This window comes from Triturus cristatus, chromosome 8 (assembly GCF_964204655.1).
Source record: "Triturus cristatus chromosome 8, aTriCri1.1, whole genome shotgun sequence".
Classification (NCBI taxonomy): domain Eukaryota; kingdom Metazoa; phylum Chordata; class Amphibia; order Caudata; family Salamandridae; genus Triturus; species Triturus cristatus.
In genome coordinates this window covers 71180553-71197371 of record NC_140591.1, presented here as the reverse complement: position 1 = coordinate 71197371, position 16819 = coordinate 71180553, and the positions used below count along the sequence as shown (strand labels likewise).

Genomic DNA, 16819 nt, shown 5'->3' with positions numbered 1-16819 from the left:
AGTAAATTATGCGGCGTAATGCAGCACATTTTTTATAGATTTACTTTGTACTATTTCCACTTGATAACACTGTCTGGGCATTGGGTGCACCTCATTAGTACCAGTTTAATACCCAAATATAGCAATAAGCTGCTGAAAGATGACCAGGCAAAAGGTCGTTCTCTGCACGGCAATATTATTATTATTATTTAGGAATTTATAAAGCGCAAACTATCGCCAATTACAGGCATCCTGGCGCTGACAGAGTCTGAGGGAGGAAAGGGGAGGTAGAACAGAGGGGCTGATAGGCTAACCCGGGAAGAGCCAAGTTTTAACCTTTTTTCGTCAATGTGTCTGATCTCGGTGGGAAGGGTGTTCCAGAGTCTAGCGGCGGTAACCTCAAAAGATCTCCCTCCGGATCTGACCTTCTTGAATCTGGGAGTGACCACCAGTTTGGCATCCGAGGAACGGAGTTGTCTAGTAGGGACATACCACATAAACATAGATTGTACAGGGGCTGGGCCAAAACTATGGAGGGCCCTAAAAACAATACAGAGGGCCTTGAATTGCACTCTCTGTCTAAGAGGGAGCCAGTGTAATTGTGCCAAGGCGGATGGCCCATGGGATCTCCTCGGGAGCCCCAAAGCTAGTTTTGCAGCTGCAGATTGGACTCTTTGGAGCCTGTCTAATAGATACTCCGGGGCCCCTAACAGGAGGGCATTGCAATAGTCCAGCCTACTTAAGATAGTGCATCTAACTATTTGAGCGCGCGCCTGGGTAGGCAGCAGGGGCAGGACTTTTATTAAAGAGCGCAGAATGGCATAGCAGCAGGCAGAGGTTTTCTGGACATGTGTCTCCATGCTGAGCTTGTAATCAAGCATGACCCCCAAGTTGCGGACCGAATTTGCAGGCTGTACAAAAGAAGCTGTTTCCAGGGGCCAGAAGTTGCTAGGAAACAAACAGGGGGTCCTCGAGCCACTATTAAAAAGCACCTCGGTTTTCCCTGCATTAAACTGAAGTGAATTGTTCTTCAGCCACCTTGATGTCTCACGCAGGCAGTTATGTAAGGTCTCTATGGAGATAGAGTCCTCTCCTTCCAGAGAAAGGATCATCTGCGTGTCATCAGCGTAATTCATGTTTTTTTTAGTAACTTTTGAACCATTTGAGCTAGAAACCAAATTGTTGCCTTGTTAGAATCTGACAATTATGCTGCAGATGATAGATTATGTGACAAATAGTCCAATCTATATTTATGCAAAAATAACCATGGCCGCACAATCGCATAATTCCAGTGGCCCTGACTAAATGCAAACTGTGGATGTTGAGTAAGTTTCAATGAGAAAATGTCAGTGGGTACTTCCACAATCCCACCCAGTGGCAGTGCCGTAAGTGGGCAGGTACTGCCCAGTACTGAGTACCAGCACTTCTTTAATTTTAAAGGGACAGCACTGCTACAATACATTAAATGGGAGAGTACCAGCACTTCTCAGAAGCAGCAGGTACTCTGTAGAGTGAGTACCAGCACTTCTAGATTTCTTTTGAGTTGTAATTGTTTTATTAAAATGTTCAAAGGAAAAAAGGTTATGCTGCAGCAGGTCAACAAGGCTTATTGCACAAAGAGCTGCAGCAGAACTGCCAACTTGCGGATGCACATCCACAGCTTTCAGTTTGTCAGAAAGTGCTTTTCAAAGTTTTGGTGTGTTGTAGTGCTCTCCAGGCTTATAGCCTCCCTCTGCCTTTGGGAGACCAAACCATATCTCTAGGGAATAGAAAATCCCCTCTGAGGTATACAAACGTCTTGCACAAATACCGAGGCACAACCAAAAATTAGTCCAAATCTGTATCACAGGCATTGACCACCATAGTAGAAACAAGGAAGTCCATAAGTCGATTTCAATCTCCCTCTGTATATCCTTTATTCATTATGAACAATTCCAATATAAGAGAAACAGGCAGCCGACACGTGTTTCGTCTGAATGGACTTTCTCAAGGCTAGAAACACTAGAAGAGCACGTCGTATTTTCCGAACCAACTTTTTTGAAAAGCAATCACAATTGTGTAAATATTAAAAACCTGTAGTATTGGGAATGGGTGAACAGCCGCTGTCTCAATTTTACGTGACCAAGCCTTGATAAGCCTGTATCAAGGACCCACTCCGACAGTGTCCTCCTCTGAAACACCTCCGAAGCACCACACCACACAAAGTTTGAATGCAGCTGTTGCTGGTCGAAACCTGCACCAACTCATTGGGGTAATTTCATTTAAAAAGAGCATTGATAAAGAGACGTACTCATTAGAGGTTATTTAAAGGAAACTTCAAGGACCAGAGGGCTGTGCGGGCCACGCCCACTGTGGCAAGATACATTTAAATGAAGGACTTTGAATTGTCTCAGATGTAATTGAAACGCCATTGAGAAAGGGAAAGAATCCTGAAACGCGTTTGGCATAAAGACCTGTGGTTGGGAAGGGTCGATTGTGCATGTCTGCAGCCGGCAGTAAACTATGGAGCAAGATTCACCTGTGTGGCACTTCCTTCTTTGGTGCAACCTTTGTTTAGGAAATTACATTAAACAAGTCCCCAGCACACGTCCAACAGTAAATTACAGAAAAAATAAGTGCATATTATTAAGCATAATATTTCTTCAAACATATGTAGGTTTTCTCTTGTTATTTTATTCTTGTATGTCTTCAGACTGGAAGACTTCTCTGGACAAATGCAGCCGACAAGTATTTCGTCGCCAAGGGACAATAACCCGCGACTTTTTCAAGGCTCTGTCTTTAATGTAAACAATTGATAATTTGTGGTTATAATTCCGTCCCACGAGGGATTCTATATATTCCAAACCAAAGGTAAAGGTCAGAAGGTCCAAAATGGCAAGTCGTAATTCAAGTAAATGTAAATGTAAATGTTGTAAACTTGTAAAGCGCACAGCTACCCCAGCAACGGGGCGTCCCGGCGCTGTAGACCACTAGGGAACCCGTCCTGGCTATCCCTTTGAGATGGTCCCTTTCTGGGTATCTCCAAGGTGAAACCAGGCATCCCTGGCATCTGTGGGGGGCCGTTGTAGAGATGAGGCAAGCTTAATGCCCAGAGTTGCCGAGTGTGTTCCTGGTTAGAGTAGGTACCGAGGCAAGAATTATCGAGTCTGTTTTGACCCTGGTCCACGACCCTGCCGCGTCTGGAATTGAACCCTGGTCCCTGGCCGATTCTCTGCTTACGGGTCTGCCGTCTCTAACTAGTGAGCCACACCTCTCCACTCCAAGTGAAATCTTAGTTACGAGAATCCAGAGTAACGGATCTCAGGCGGCATCAGAGTGTCAATATATATATATATATATATATATATATATATATATATATATATATATATATATATATATATATATATATATATATATATATATATATATATATATATTACCTACTGGCGGTCGCCAGTAGGTAGTTATAGTTAGGACCACGTTTCCATAGGAAATCCGCAACATTCTATTTTGAATAACTTTGGCGCCGGTCGACGAATCCTCGCGAATTTTTCAAAATAGGTGGGGCGCTACGCTCCGCTCCTACCCTGAAAGTCTCGGGGGGATTCGTCAAGCGGGGGCTGAGATAAAAGGGGGGTCCCAAAACGCGTTTTTCCCATGCATTTTTCCATAGGACCTTTAGACAGGGCTACAGCCCGAACGGCTGAACAGAATTACTAGAAATTTGGCAGAGAGGTAGTCCTCAGGTCAAGGAAGTGCCTTTTGTAGGTTTGGTGTAAATCTGTTCAGTAGATTCTGAGAAAATAGCCTTTAAATCAATATATATATCTGAGCCAGCTTACGGTGCGCTTACGGTACGTTTACCGTACGCGTACGGTGGCGTGCGCGAGCGCGATTCTGATTGGCTCTTAGATCTTAGTAAACATTCGAATCGGCCGAAACCAGGAAGCTGCGGCCGCCATTTTCTCTCTCGCACTGAGAGCGATTTTTAAAATTTAAAGCCCAAAAACATGTAAAGGGGCTGTTTAGACAGCTCCCACACACATAGGCATGTTGAGGGAGTCCCCAAAGATCCTCCAAGGCCAAAAACGGAATTTTTATTTTTTCGGTAATTTCGCCGATTACGCTTATCGTACGCGTACGGTAAAAAATAATAAAAAAAAAAAACATCATCCACACTCTCTGCACCCCGTGTGCAATTGGTTGCCGATGGCCACCAATTGTGCATGGTTTATCACTGCTGAAAAAAACTAAAATTTAAAAAAAAAAAAAAAAAAAAAAAAATTATCCACACTCTCTCCACCCCGTGTGCAAATGGTGCCCGAAGGGCACCATATGTGCATGGCTTATAAAATATACGAAAAATTAAAATATTACCTTTCAAAACGAAGTGCATCATATGTCCTCCATGTGCGCACGGTGCGCGAAGTGCATCGTGCGTACATGGCCCATCTAGCGTAACGTGGGCACGCGGTGCGCGTAGCGCACCGCGTGCCCACCGTGCGTGCATGGCACTAACTGCGTAAAGTGGGCGCGCGGTGCGCGAAGCGCACCGCGTGCTCACTGTGCGCGCACGGTGCGCGAAGCGCACCGTGCGCGCACAGAACGAACTGCGTTAAGTGGGCGCGCACGCCACGAATGGCGTAAAGTAACTTAGCATTTAAAAAACCGTACAAATTCACTGAAAAAACCATAGGTTTCACACACGTTATAGTTAGGAATTAGCATTTAAAGAACCTTGCAAATTCACTGAAAAAACCATAGGTTTCACACATGTTATAGTTAGCGGAAATTTTACTGATAAAAAAACCAATGAAATTCCCCCGTTATAGTTACTGCAGGCAACTATAACTCACGCGACCGCAATCTTCTGCTGATGACATATGTGTCTTTATGAAAAAAAAATATTTGTAATATATGTATAGCTAAAAATGTATGGAAGAAGACATGGGCAAATAAGTGTCTAAATACAGTATTAGCATCAGCAGAGGATTGCGGTCGCGTGAGTTATAGTTGCCTGCAGTAACTATAACGGGGGAATATCATTGGTTTTTTATCAGTAAAATTTCCGCTAACTATAACATGTGTGAAACCTATGGTTTTTTCAGTGAATATATATATATATATTATCTACTGGCGGTCGCCAGTAGATAGTTATAGTTAGGACCGAGTTCCCATAGGAAATCTAAAAATTCTATTTTGAATAACTTTGGCGCCGGTTGACTTATCTTTGTGAAATTTTCAAAACTAATGGGGCGCTCCGCTCAGCTCCTACCCTGAAAGTCTCGGGGTGATTCGTCAAGCGGGGGCTGAGAAAAAAAGAGGGTCCCAAAACACGTTTTCCCCATGCATTTTCCCATAGGACCTTTAGTCGAAGGTACAGCCCGAACGGCTGAACAGAATTACTTGAAATTTGGCAAAGAGGTAGTCCTCAGGTCAGGCATGTGCCTTTTTGCATATATGGTGTAAATCCGTTCAGTAGTTCCTGAGAAAATCAAAAGTAAAATCACATATATATCTGGGCGGAGCCTAACCACACATCTCATCGTGAGATCTGATTGGCTGTCAGCACTTCATCCAAGAAGTGTTGGCAGCCATCTTGGGACCAATATACATGATAGCACCTCATTAAAAAGCCTTGCAGTTAATAGAAGGTTTTAAGACTTTAGTTACATTATAAATCATTTGTTGATGGTACCATACTCATTTTAGGAATTGTGGTGTGTTCTAAGGTGATTTTACCATGTGAAAAAGCCTTCTGCTGTGATATCATGAATCATGTTTGAGAGGAAACTATTTTCTCATGCTTTTCCCACAGAGGTTTGGAAGGTGATCTATAAGCTAAACTGAGAGCATATTTTCTGTAAATTCACATTATCTTTCTCAGACATGGGAGAATGAAGTCTGACATTCTCAGTAACACATGTACATCCAACAAGGGCAGAGACTGTCAGTTGATTCCTTTGTGTTCTACTGCAGCTTCCCAGAGTGTTCTAAAGAACAACTAGAGCGCTAACAGTCCTACTTATGACAAAAGTATGGCACACCTGAAGCCATCTTGGTTGGAATAAAGTGGTAACTCTTAAAACATTTAATTTAAAAAGGAACAAAATGAGGGGGTTCATTTTGCCATAGAAAGTATGATTAGTGCTGCAGAAAGAAAAATTAGGGCACATTTTGAGTGACTTCTCAAATCCTCTTCTATTTCATTAAAAAATTCTGACATGCAGACTGAAACATGCACTTTCAATACCACCAGCAGACTTCCCTGGTGAGCAGTAGCTTTACTACAGTGATCTAATAAGCAACTAGAGTGCTAACATTCTGAATTTATGGCAAATGTGTGACACATCTGAATGCCTTCTTGATGGAATCAAAGTAGAAAACTGAACGTTTTTCCTACTGAGGAGACTGTAGTAAATGAGGAAATTAGGAAACATCATAACAAATAAGTCTCCCAAAATGGCCACCAGAGACAAAAGAACCCAAATGTAGCCCAAATATCACCCAGATGTAGCCCAAGTATAGCCCAATGACAGAATGTCCCAGAGTGTACTAACGAACAACTAGAGCGCTAACAGTCTTACTTATGACAAAAGTATGGCACACCTGAAGCCATCTTGATTGGAATAAAGTGGTAACACTTAAAACATTTAATTTACAAAGGAACAAACTGAGGGGGTTCATTTTGCCATAGCAATTATGATTAGTGCTGCAGAAAGAAAAATTAGGGCACATTTTGACTTCTCAAATCCTCTTCTATTTCATAAAAGAATTGTGACATGCAGACTGAAACATGCACTTTGAATACCAGCAGCAGACTTCCCTGGTGAGCAGTAGCTTTACTACAGTGATCTAATGAGCAACTAGAGTGCTAACATTCAGAATTTATGGCAAATGTGTGACACATCTGAATGCCTTCTTGATGGAACCAAACTAAAAAACTGAAAGTATTTCCTACTGAGGAGACTGCAGTAAATGAGGAAATTAGTAAACTTCATAACAAATAAATCTCCCAAGATGGCCACCAGAGACAAAAGAGCCCAAATGTAGCCCAAATATCACCCAGATGTAGCCCAAGTATAGCCCAATGACAGAATGTCCCAGAGTGTTCTAACAAACAACTAGAGCGCTAACAGTCTTACTTATGACAAAAGTATGGCACACCTGAAGCCATCTTGATTGGAATAAAGTGGTAACACTTAAAACATTTAATTTACAATGGAACAAAATGAGGGGGTTCATTTTTCCATAGAAATTATGAATAGTTCTGCAGAAAGAAAAATTAGGGCACATTTTGACTTCTCAAATTCTCATCTATTTCATAAAAATATTCTGACATGCAGACTGAAACATACACTTTTAATACCAGCAGCAGACTTCCGTGGTGAGCAGTAGCTTTACTACAGTGATCTAATGAGCAACTGGAGTGCTAACATGCAGAATTTATGGCAAATGTGTGACATATCTGAATACCTTCTTGATGGAATCAAAGTAAAAAACTGAAAGCATTTCCTACTGAGGAGACTGCAGTAAATGAGGAAATTAGGAAACTTCATAACAAATAAATCTCCCAAGATGGCCACCAGAGACAAAAGAGCCCAAATGCAGCACAAATATCACCCAGATGTAGCCCACATGTAGCCCAATGACAGAAGTGTGCAAAACACTTATTTTTTGTGCATTTGCAGTTTTATATAGTGCAGACTTGTCAGGTAATGGAGTGCTTTACATGAGCATTGGTTACATCACACAAGATCAAATTCATTTTGGTTGTAGACATGGGGAGATTAAGTGATTTGACCAGAATCACAGAATGTTGAGCTGAAGCAGAAACTCCAACCACGTTCCCCCGTTGCAAAGTCTGCAGCTCTGGAAGTAACACCACTTCCTCTCCTCTAGGTGCAACATTTAATAAAGTGGTCAACTGGATAAAAAAACATAAAGATTACAAATAATTTAAAAGTTCTTTGTCGCTATTTGAAAACTCTGAAAATATGTCCTCATTTTAGTTTTTTAGAGCACTAACCATAATTTTGATGCAAATAAGACCCTCTCATATATGTAATTTCTAAAGGAAATACTCTAGGTATTACAGTTTTGATTACATCAAGATGACGTCAGGCGTTCCACACTTTTGTAATAAATATAGAATGTTAGCAATCTAGTTGTTCATTGGGATACTGTTGAGAGGCAGAGGCCAGGGGCACGGACTCTGAAAATTGAAGGCAGGTAGGAGAGTGCAGAGGCAACAATTTGACCACACTCGGCAGGCAGGAAGGGCAGTGGCAGCACAACAGACTATGGAGGGCAGTGGAAAGGGGGGCAGGGGCAACAAACCAACAATACAGGACTGGCAAGAGAGGCTGTGGCAATATAATAGACTATTGTGGGCAGAAGGAAGAGGCAGTGGTAGTACAACCATACATGCCAACAGACCCGTTTCAGCCAGGAAACGTCCAATGTTTTAAGCTCAAATGGGCTTTACTTGATCTGTCTCCTGTCTACAATCTCCTCTTTTTTAATGTAACTCAAAGGGGAAAATCAATACCCCAGTTTTTTTTCAAAATCTCCCTCTTACCAAGTTCAAAATGTTTGCAAGTATGGTACATTGGATCATGGTAGGCAGGAGGAATTGGGGTAGGGACATGGACTCGGATAACAGAGGACAGGAGGGACATGGAGAGGTGCACAAAACTGACCCTACAGGGCAGGCATCAGGGAGTGCAGCACAACAATCCATGGAAAGCAATAGGGATGGGACAGGACCATGCACAAGGACAACAGAGAACAGAGGGGAAAGAGGCAATGGTAGCTAGCTGACCATAATGGACAGACAGGAGAGAAAGCTGCAGCATAACAGACCATAAAGGGCAGGAGGGACGGATCAGGGGCATTACAATGGAACAGGCAAGCCAGGAGGGAGGGAATAGGGGTCTGCACATGGAACCAGAGGGCTGGGGGCAAGGGGGCAGGGCAGGAGCAACAAGATGACCATGGAGGTCAGGCAGGATGGGCACTAGAAACAAGACACACCATGGAGAGCAACAATGAGACTATGATGTCATACACACAGACCATGGAGGGAAGGTGGGAGGGGGTCAGGGGCAGCTAGCTTACCACACAGGGAAGGTGGGAGGGGCCATGGCAGCACAGAAGACCATGCATGGCAAGCAGGAGGGTTAGTGGCAGCACAATGGCTATGATGGGCAAGAAGGAGGGTGCAGGGGCATGCACATAGGACCATGGAGGATAGAAGGGAGGGTCAGGACCTGGGCACAGACAAGAGAGTTCAGGGGAAGGAGCCTCACAACAGACCGCACGGGGCAGGCAGGAGGAGCAGTTGCAGCACAACTGACCAGGGAGGGCAGAAGGGTGTGGCAGTAAAATGGACCATGGAGGACAGGAGGAAAGGGATAGGGGCATGGCATGTGGACAGGCAGGGTGGAGGTGGCAGGGATAGGTTACAGTCATCTGACAATGCTAGGCAGGTGGGAGGGAAGTGGCAGCTCAACAGAACACTCATGAGTAGATAGGAGTGGCAGGTCCATGGAACATGGTGGGCAAAAAGGATGGAGCAGGGGCATGCACAAAGACATCGGAGGGCAGGGGGAAGGAGAATAGGGGCAGCAAGCTAAGCACAGAGGCTAAGCAGGAGGTCAATGATGGGCCATAGAATTGGGCAATGGAGGGCAGGAGGAGTGGACTGGTACATCATGCTAAATGGAGGGCAGTGGCAGCACATCAGACCATGCATGGCAGGAGGGAGGAGGCTAGTCCATGGATTCAGACAACAGAGGATAGGGAGGAGGTGGATGGGGCAGCAAGCTAACTGTTCAGAGAAGGTGGGTATTAGGAACTTTATTGTTTTTAAAATGTGTGTCTGTGCGAAATACTTAAAATATGAACAAGTATGCAGCATAATCTCACTTTTATTCAGGAAGAAGAGGACGTTTGTGACTGTGACTCCGGGCTCACTTGGCAGAAACACCCCCTGACCCTCCACCCCCATCGCAAAATGTAATGTCCGTGAAAAGGGTAGGTGGACGCAGTGTTATATAGAACATAGTCCTGAGGGCACAATTGAAAATGAAAACTAGATATAGTATATGGTATAAACTATGCACCAAAAAGTGTGATATAAGATGAACCGGGGCGTGAAATATAATATTCAATACATTGTGCGCAATGACAGATTCATTGGAGAGCGCGAGATAGCACAGGCACTAGCTCGTGCTATGCGATATGCGCCTTGGAGTGTAATATGCACAGGGCAGTGTTGTGTAACCTAACTAGTCTCTAAAGTTGTAATATAAAATATGTGCTTGGGAGTGTAACGTTGCATATGCACTGTGACAAAGATATGGATCCCAGATTGTAATATGTATGGCATAGCGCTGTGCATTATAACATAGGCATCGAGGAAGGCACGTTAGCTGGGGCAATATAACCCGTACGAAGGCAAGTGTGGCACGACATATTTACGGGGTGGTGTTACAGTGCACATGGGCTAGAGAGTGTCATAGCATACGCACTAGCTGGTGGAATACAACACAGAGGTGTGAGGCACTCGACGGGCACTGGTGGGTGTAACACAGCATTAGGCTCAGCCAGGAGCACGCTGTGACTCTCAAGTGAGGTTCGTCTCCTTTCCAGGGAGTAAAATAAAAAGTATTACACATCCGGCGGTGGATGTGTGTTTTATTAACCGTGAGGGGGGTTTCTTGCATAGTTAGGTCGAATTTTAGTTGAATCCCCTTTGAATGGCTTGGTGTGCGTGTATATTAAATGTGCCCGTCAATAGCTACCCATGTTTGTATAAATAAACGACAAGTGTGTCTACTTGGAGAGTACCCACCGGTGGGGGCGCCGAGATTAGGCACGGTAGGGCGTCAGACACGTCAGAACTTCACTAGCGGTGTAAATACATTCCATGTGGATTTATTCTATGTATAGTTGCCTTTTAATGATTATCACGCAAATAGTCATGGTGATAGGTACATACGGTTTGTCCAGCATGTCCTAAGTGTTTCTATAAATATATATTTTTTTAAATAATAAAAAACAAAGGCCGGCCCCGGGGGATGGGGTCCCCGGGGCCATAAGTGGCCTGAGGAGGGGGGCAACGCAGCCCCCTCCTAAAGAATTTAAAACAAAAAAATGAGGGTGCAGGCCCTGGGGGATGGGGTCCCCAGGGCCAGTAAATTAGAAAAAGAAGGGGGGCCACACAGCCCTCCTTCTTAAAAAAATAAAATAAATAAAAGACCGGCATCGCGCCGGAGGCCACGCCCCTTCCTAGCAGCACTCTGCAAACGCACCCCCTGGCCAGTTGTAAGTTGGGGAATTAATTCCCCTTCAATACTGAGGGTCCCTGAGGGCCAACTAGCCCAACAGGTATATCCAATATGCGCCAGGGAGCTGCGTTGAAGGACAGGTGTTCTGAGGCCACGCCCCTTTTTACACCTCTATGCAACGCAGCTCTGTGGCGCTTACTGGAGGTACCTAGTGGGCTAGTTTGACCCTAGGGACCCTTAGGATTCAAGGGGACTTAATCACTCAACTTAGAACGGCCACAGGGCGCGTTTACACAGTGGTGAAGGGAGGGGACGGGGCCTGAGGTGACATGTGCAAACACGCTCTGTGGCACGTTTTAAGTTGGGGAAATAATTCCCTTTCAATCCTGAGGGACCCTGGGGGCCAACTAGCCCACCAGAGGCTTCCAGTAAGCGCCACTGCTCTGCGTTGCAGAGAGGTGGTGCAGGCCGTGCCCCTTTTCACACCTCTCTGCAATGGCGCTTACTGGACATACCTAGTGGGCTATTTTGCCCCTAGGTATCCTCAGGATTCAAGGGGACTTAATCTCCCAACTAAAAACGGCCACAGGGCGTGTTTACACAGTGGTGAAGGGAGGGGACGGGGCCTGAGTTAACGTGTGCAAACAAGCCCTGTGGCGCGTTTTAAGTTGGGGAAATAATTCTCCTTCAATCCTGAGGGACCCTGGGGGCCAACTAGCCCACCAGGTGCTTCCAGTAAGCGCCACTGCGCTGCGTTACAGAGAGGTGGTCTAGGCCGTGCCCCTTTTTACATCTCTCTGCAACGCAGCTCTGTGGCGCTTACTGGAGGTACCTAGTGGTCTAGTTGGACACTAGGGACCCTCAGGATTCAAGAGGACTTAATCTCCCAACTTAAAACGGCCACAGGGCGTGTTTACACAGTGGGGAAGTGAGGGGACGGGGCCTGAGGTGACTTGTGCAAACACGCCCTGTGGCGCGTTTTAAGAGGTAGTTTTAATCACCTTCCCTATTATATACTAGGGGCTTACAGAGGAGGTCATGCTGATCACAGGGGGACCCCAACGCATAGTGTTCCCTAGTGTATATAGGTGTTTTCACTGTATTCTGAGTGTCTTTTAACATAGCACTGGCTCTAGGACTGGTTAGTCAGACTCAGTTAACACCAGTATCCGTCTGAAAAAGTTGAGGGTACAGGATGATTTTGCAACAAGGCTTCTTTCTGTTCTTCTGTTTGTTCTTTCTGCACGTTATCCTTCTTCCTGCACTTTTCTTCGTCTTTGAGGACTTCTGTTGCTTCTTTCTGCATTTCTTTTTTTTCTTTCTGTGCGTTTTTTCTTCTTTCTTCACATGTCCTATCTCTGTAGCCATAGTTAGAAATTAGCATTTAAAAAACCTTTGAAATTCACTGAAAAAACCATAGGTTTCAGGCACGTTATAGTTAGGAATTAGCATTTAAAAACCCTTAGAAATTCACTGAAAAAACCATAGGTTTCAGGGACGTTATAGTTAGCTGGACTTTTCACTCGTACAAACACCATTGAAATTCCCCCGTTATAGTTAGTTCAGCTAACTATAACTCGTGCACCCGCAATGCACTGCTGATGACGTCACATATTACATCACTCATGACATGGTCAGTGACATCACTCATGACATCACTGATGACATCTCAAATGACATCACTGACGACATCACTGATGACATCATCCAGTGAATGTGTGTTTTTCTGAAAATTACATATGTTTTATATATGTATATCTCAAGGTCGATGGAAGAATAAATGGGTATATAAGTGTCTAAATGGATGATTTGTTTTTGAAAAATTGATTGTATAACTGACTGATTAAGTGTATCTTAGTGAATACATGGCTTAGTTAGTAATGTTTAAATGTGTAAATATCTGTATCAGTCTCTCACTTTGTGTATAAGTGGCTGCATGGGTTGGTGAGTAGCTACATGAGTGTCTATATAGGTTATTAGTTGGTTTTTTGAGTATCAGTATGAGTGTCTGAGTGTCTGTATGGTTCGGTGGGGGGTATTACGTAGTGCATAAGTGCATGAATGAGTGACTCACTGTTTGTATGTGTTGAAGACAGCATGTGTGCAGGACTGTATGGATGGATGAGTGTGTGCATGGGTGTGTTAGTGAGTGAATGACTGTCTCAATAGTGTCTTTATGAGTAACTACATATTTTTTAAACTAGTATATCTGACTATTGGTGTATATAAGTGAGTATATGTGAGAGTGAGAGATTGAAAGAGTTCCTGTATGAATAAGTATGTGTTTCTATAAGTGATTGTTTAAAAGACTAAGTATGTGTAAGTTTCTGTAGAAGTAAGTGTGGTGGTGTGTGTATAACTGTATATGCAAGTAAATGGATGTTTGATTCTTTATTAGCATGAGTGACTATGTGTGTGAGTAACTCTATGGATGAGTGGCATTGTGTAACAGGGTGTATAGGTCATATGAGTACATATGATGAGTGAGTACATGTATGAGTGACTGTATAGGACTGTTGGTGAATGAGTGGATGTGTATGTGGATCTTAGAATTACTGAATAGGTTGTTGTAACTGATATTGGTATGTCCATTGTTTTGAAAATTTTAGTTTCTATTTTTGAATGTGTGTATCAAAGGTTATATTAGGGGGAGAGGAGGTCTGCCACTCTATCACAAAGATGATGTCATCAGTGATGTCATTTGATATGTCATCAGTGATGTCATGAGTGATGTCACTGACCATGTCATGAGTGATGTAATATGTGACGTCATCAGCAGTGCATTGCGGGCGCGCGAGTTGTAGTTAGCTGAACTAACTATAACGGGGGAATTTCAATGGTTTTGTACGAGTGAAAAGTCCAGCTAACTATAACGCCTCTGAAACATATGGTTTTTTCAGTGAATATATATATATATACACACACACATATATATATATTTTTTTTTCCAACACTTCTAATGTAATGTTATCTGATGTTGTTTATTACTTTTCTATTACTGTTTCAGTATAGCCTTTCTCTATATTTTTTTTTTCTTTGGTCCTCAGATAACAATGCATAGGAGCAATCGAATGCCACGTTGTGTCCAATCTTTGGTGTCATCGCAGCCTAAGAGGAAGATGGGAGTGTGCACTGTGTTCTTATGATGTTATGAACGTTCTTTGTTTTATGATGTATTAACATTCTTTCACGGGCTGCATATCTGGGCAGCAAATAAAAGTATTTGCATAATGTTAGTCTCTGTCTGTCTTTAATTAAATCAAAATTCTCTCTGCATATTAATTGGAGAATCGTCAATATCCCCCCAAAGGGCAACCGATCACATACATGTGCCCCAAAACCCACATGTGGCACTTCACCTGGAAACTCAGGTTCTTCCTTCTGGACTAGATTACATCCCTGACCCATCATCCTTCCGACCAGAGTATTCCGAAACAGTCTCAGAGGTGTGGGCACTTTGAACATCAAATAAATAAATATATTCAGAATGCATTCAAGTAGGGATACTGGCGACATAAACACATACTTGCCAACAATCTCTTATGAAAAAGAAATAGGTCTTTCCAGGTTTACTGCACTCATGAGCTAAATAAAGGATACTGCAATAGATGGCACAAGACTTTGGACCTGCCAATGACATCACAGGAAACCACATGATAGGAAATAGGTTGCAAATCTGAGGAAATTATTATATGACTTTTGACCCACATGATATAACCATGAAAAATGCTATCTATTGATTTTATGTATTTACTTTTAAGTTTTAGAGAGAGCGCTGTTGTCTGGTAAAACTCAAGCAATCCGGTTTACAAGGCTCTTCTTAACTTAAGATAACAAGTCATGGAACCCAAATCAAAGGGTGGGAGTTCCAAAGGGAGGCCATCTTGGAAGTGAAACCACAACCACATTGGAGAGATTTCTTGATCCTGGGCATGCACAGTAGGGACGCATGAGCAGAACACACAAAACACCAGTGAGAAGCTGTTGTAGAAAGAAAGGTCTATCACAAAGGACCATAGTGAAACAGAACTTAAATAGATTAGCTTTGATCACATTCGGCCAGTGATTGTAGCAGAAGCAACCAGACCACTGCCATATTCGGGAACCTGTCTGGCCACAGCTTTCCCAAAGCACTAGGGTGACTAAGATAAATCCAGTCTGTGGTGTTTACAAGTATGCGAAAGCTGCTGCATCTGCTTTTAATATGAAATCTCGCCTGCCATAAATGGTTGTAACGTGCCCTTCACCATACCAGCCACTCCTGGTAATAGTCATTTTTAGAGAACATTGAATTAGTAATTAACTGTTGTCGTGGTCATCTCTAAATTAGCCAGACAGCGCCAGCTTGTGACACACCATCACAAGTGTCGGTGTTGACAATTAAGTGCTGGTGCTTAGCACCGGAAACCACCTGCTCAAATAAAGTACTGTAGTAAACACAGATAGTGAAATGTTCAAAGTCTCATGTTCCTTATCGGGACCCTCTTAAAAGTCTCATGAAGGTTGCAGGAACAAGCTCTGCCTCAAAAAACATAACTCCCCCTTTTTAACAAAATCTTTCTTCGGAAATTTGTGATAAGTTCGTGGCTTTTTGTGTCTTTTTATTAAAGAAGTTACCTCCATGATGTTACATCACTGTTTTTTAATCATTAAAGGTAATTGTTATTGTTGGGGGAATAGAGGAGAAGTTCTTGGCATGTAGAGCTGTAGATTCACATGCTGTGCAAACTCCTGCCATCTAGTGCTGGGTCCGGATGTTGGCAAGTTGTTTTTCTTCGAAGAAGTCTTTTCCAGTCACGAGGTATGGTGACTCCTCCTTTCGGTGATAGTGCGCATAGGCATCGACTCCATTGTTAGATTGTTTGCCGTCATAGGGTGAGAATGGACTTAGTAGTGTATAAAGAGATGACCATGCGTATGTATGTAATAAGTACTGAATTAAAGAATTATAACTGCAACAGGTATTGGTATCCGGGGAGGCGGGTGGTCGCATGTGACTCTACAGCTCCACATGCCAAGAACAGATGTCTACTGGTAAGTAAAATTTTCCGTTCGAGGCAAGTGAGCTGTAGATCACATGCTGTGCTCCCAAAGCGGTGGTTAGCCTGTAGCTGTTGCAGTTGTCTGAAATTATGTTTTGAGTACTGCTTGGCCTACATTAGCCTGTTGTCTGGCCAGCACTTCTATACAGTCCTGTTCAGCAAATGTTTGTGGAGTAGACCATGTTGCAGCTTTGCAGATGTCTGCAATGGGAATGTTGCCTAAAAAGGCCATAGTAGCCCCTAATGAGCTCTAGGGGGTGTAGGTAAAGTGATTTTCGCTTTAGCATAACAGGTCTGGATACATATCACAATCAACCTTGCAATGCTGGATTTTGAAATTGCATTACATTTGTTCGGTGGAGCAAAGGCAACAATTAGTTGCGTGGTTTTACTAAATGGTTTTGTCCTTTCAATATAATCAAGTAATGCTCTTCTTATGTCCATTGTGTGAAGAGCTCTTTCTGCCACTGAATCTGGTTGTGGGAAGAATACTGGCAACTCTACAGATTGGTACAAACGAAA

At 43.3% G+C, this 16819-nt stretch overlaps 1 protein-coding gene and 1 long non-coding RNA gene across 3 annotated transcripts in view; one reads left to right on the top strand and one right to left on the bottom strand.

Annotated features, from left to right (window-relative positions):
- LOC146801354 (uncharacterized) overlaps nt 1–14456 on the top strand; it is a 463543-nt gene extending 449087 nt beyond the window's left edge. For both annotated transcript variants that reach the window (XR_014967619.1, XR_014967618.1), the window contains one exon: nt 14303–14456. This is a non-coding gene — a long non-coding RNA (uncharacterized LOC146801354). The remainder of the gene's footprint in view (nt 1–14302) is intronic.
- The window catches only part of CASR (calcium sensing receptor), a 606327-nt gene that overhangs the window by 329742 nt on the left and 259766 nt on the right, over nt 1–16819 (bottom strand). The window lies entirely within an intron of this gene.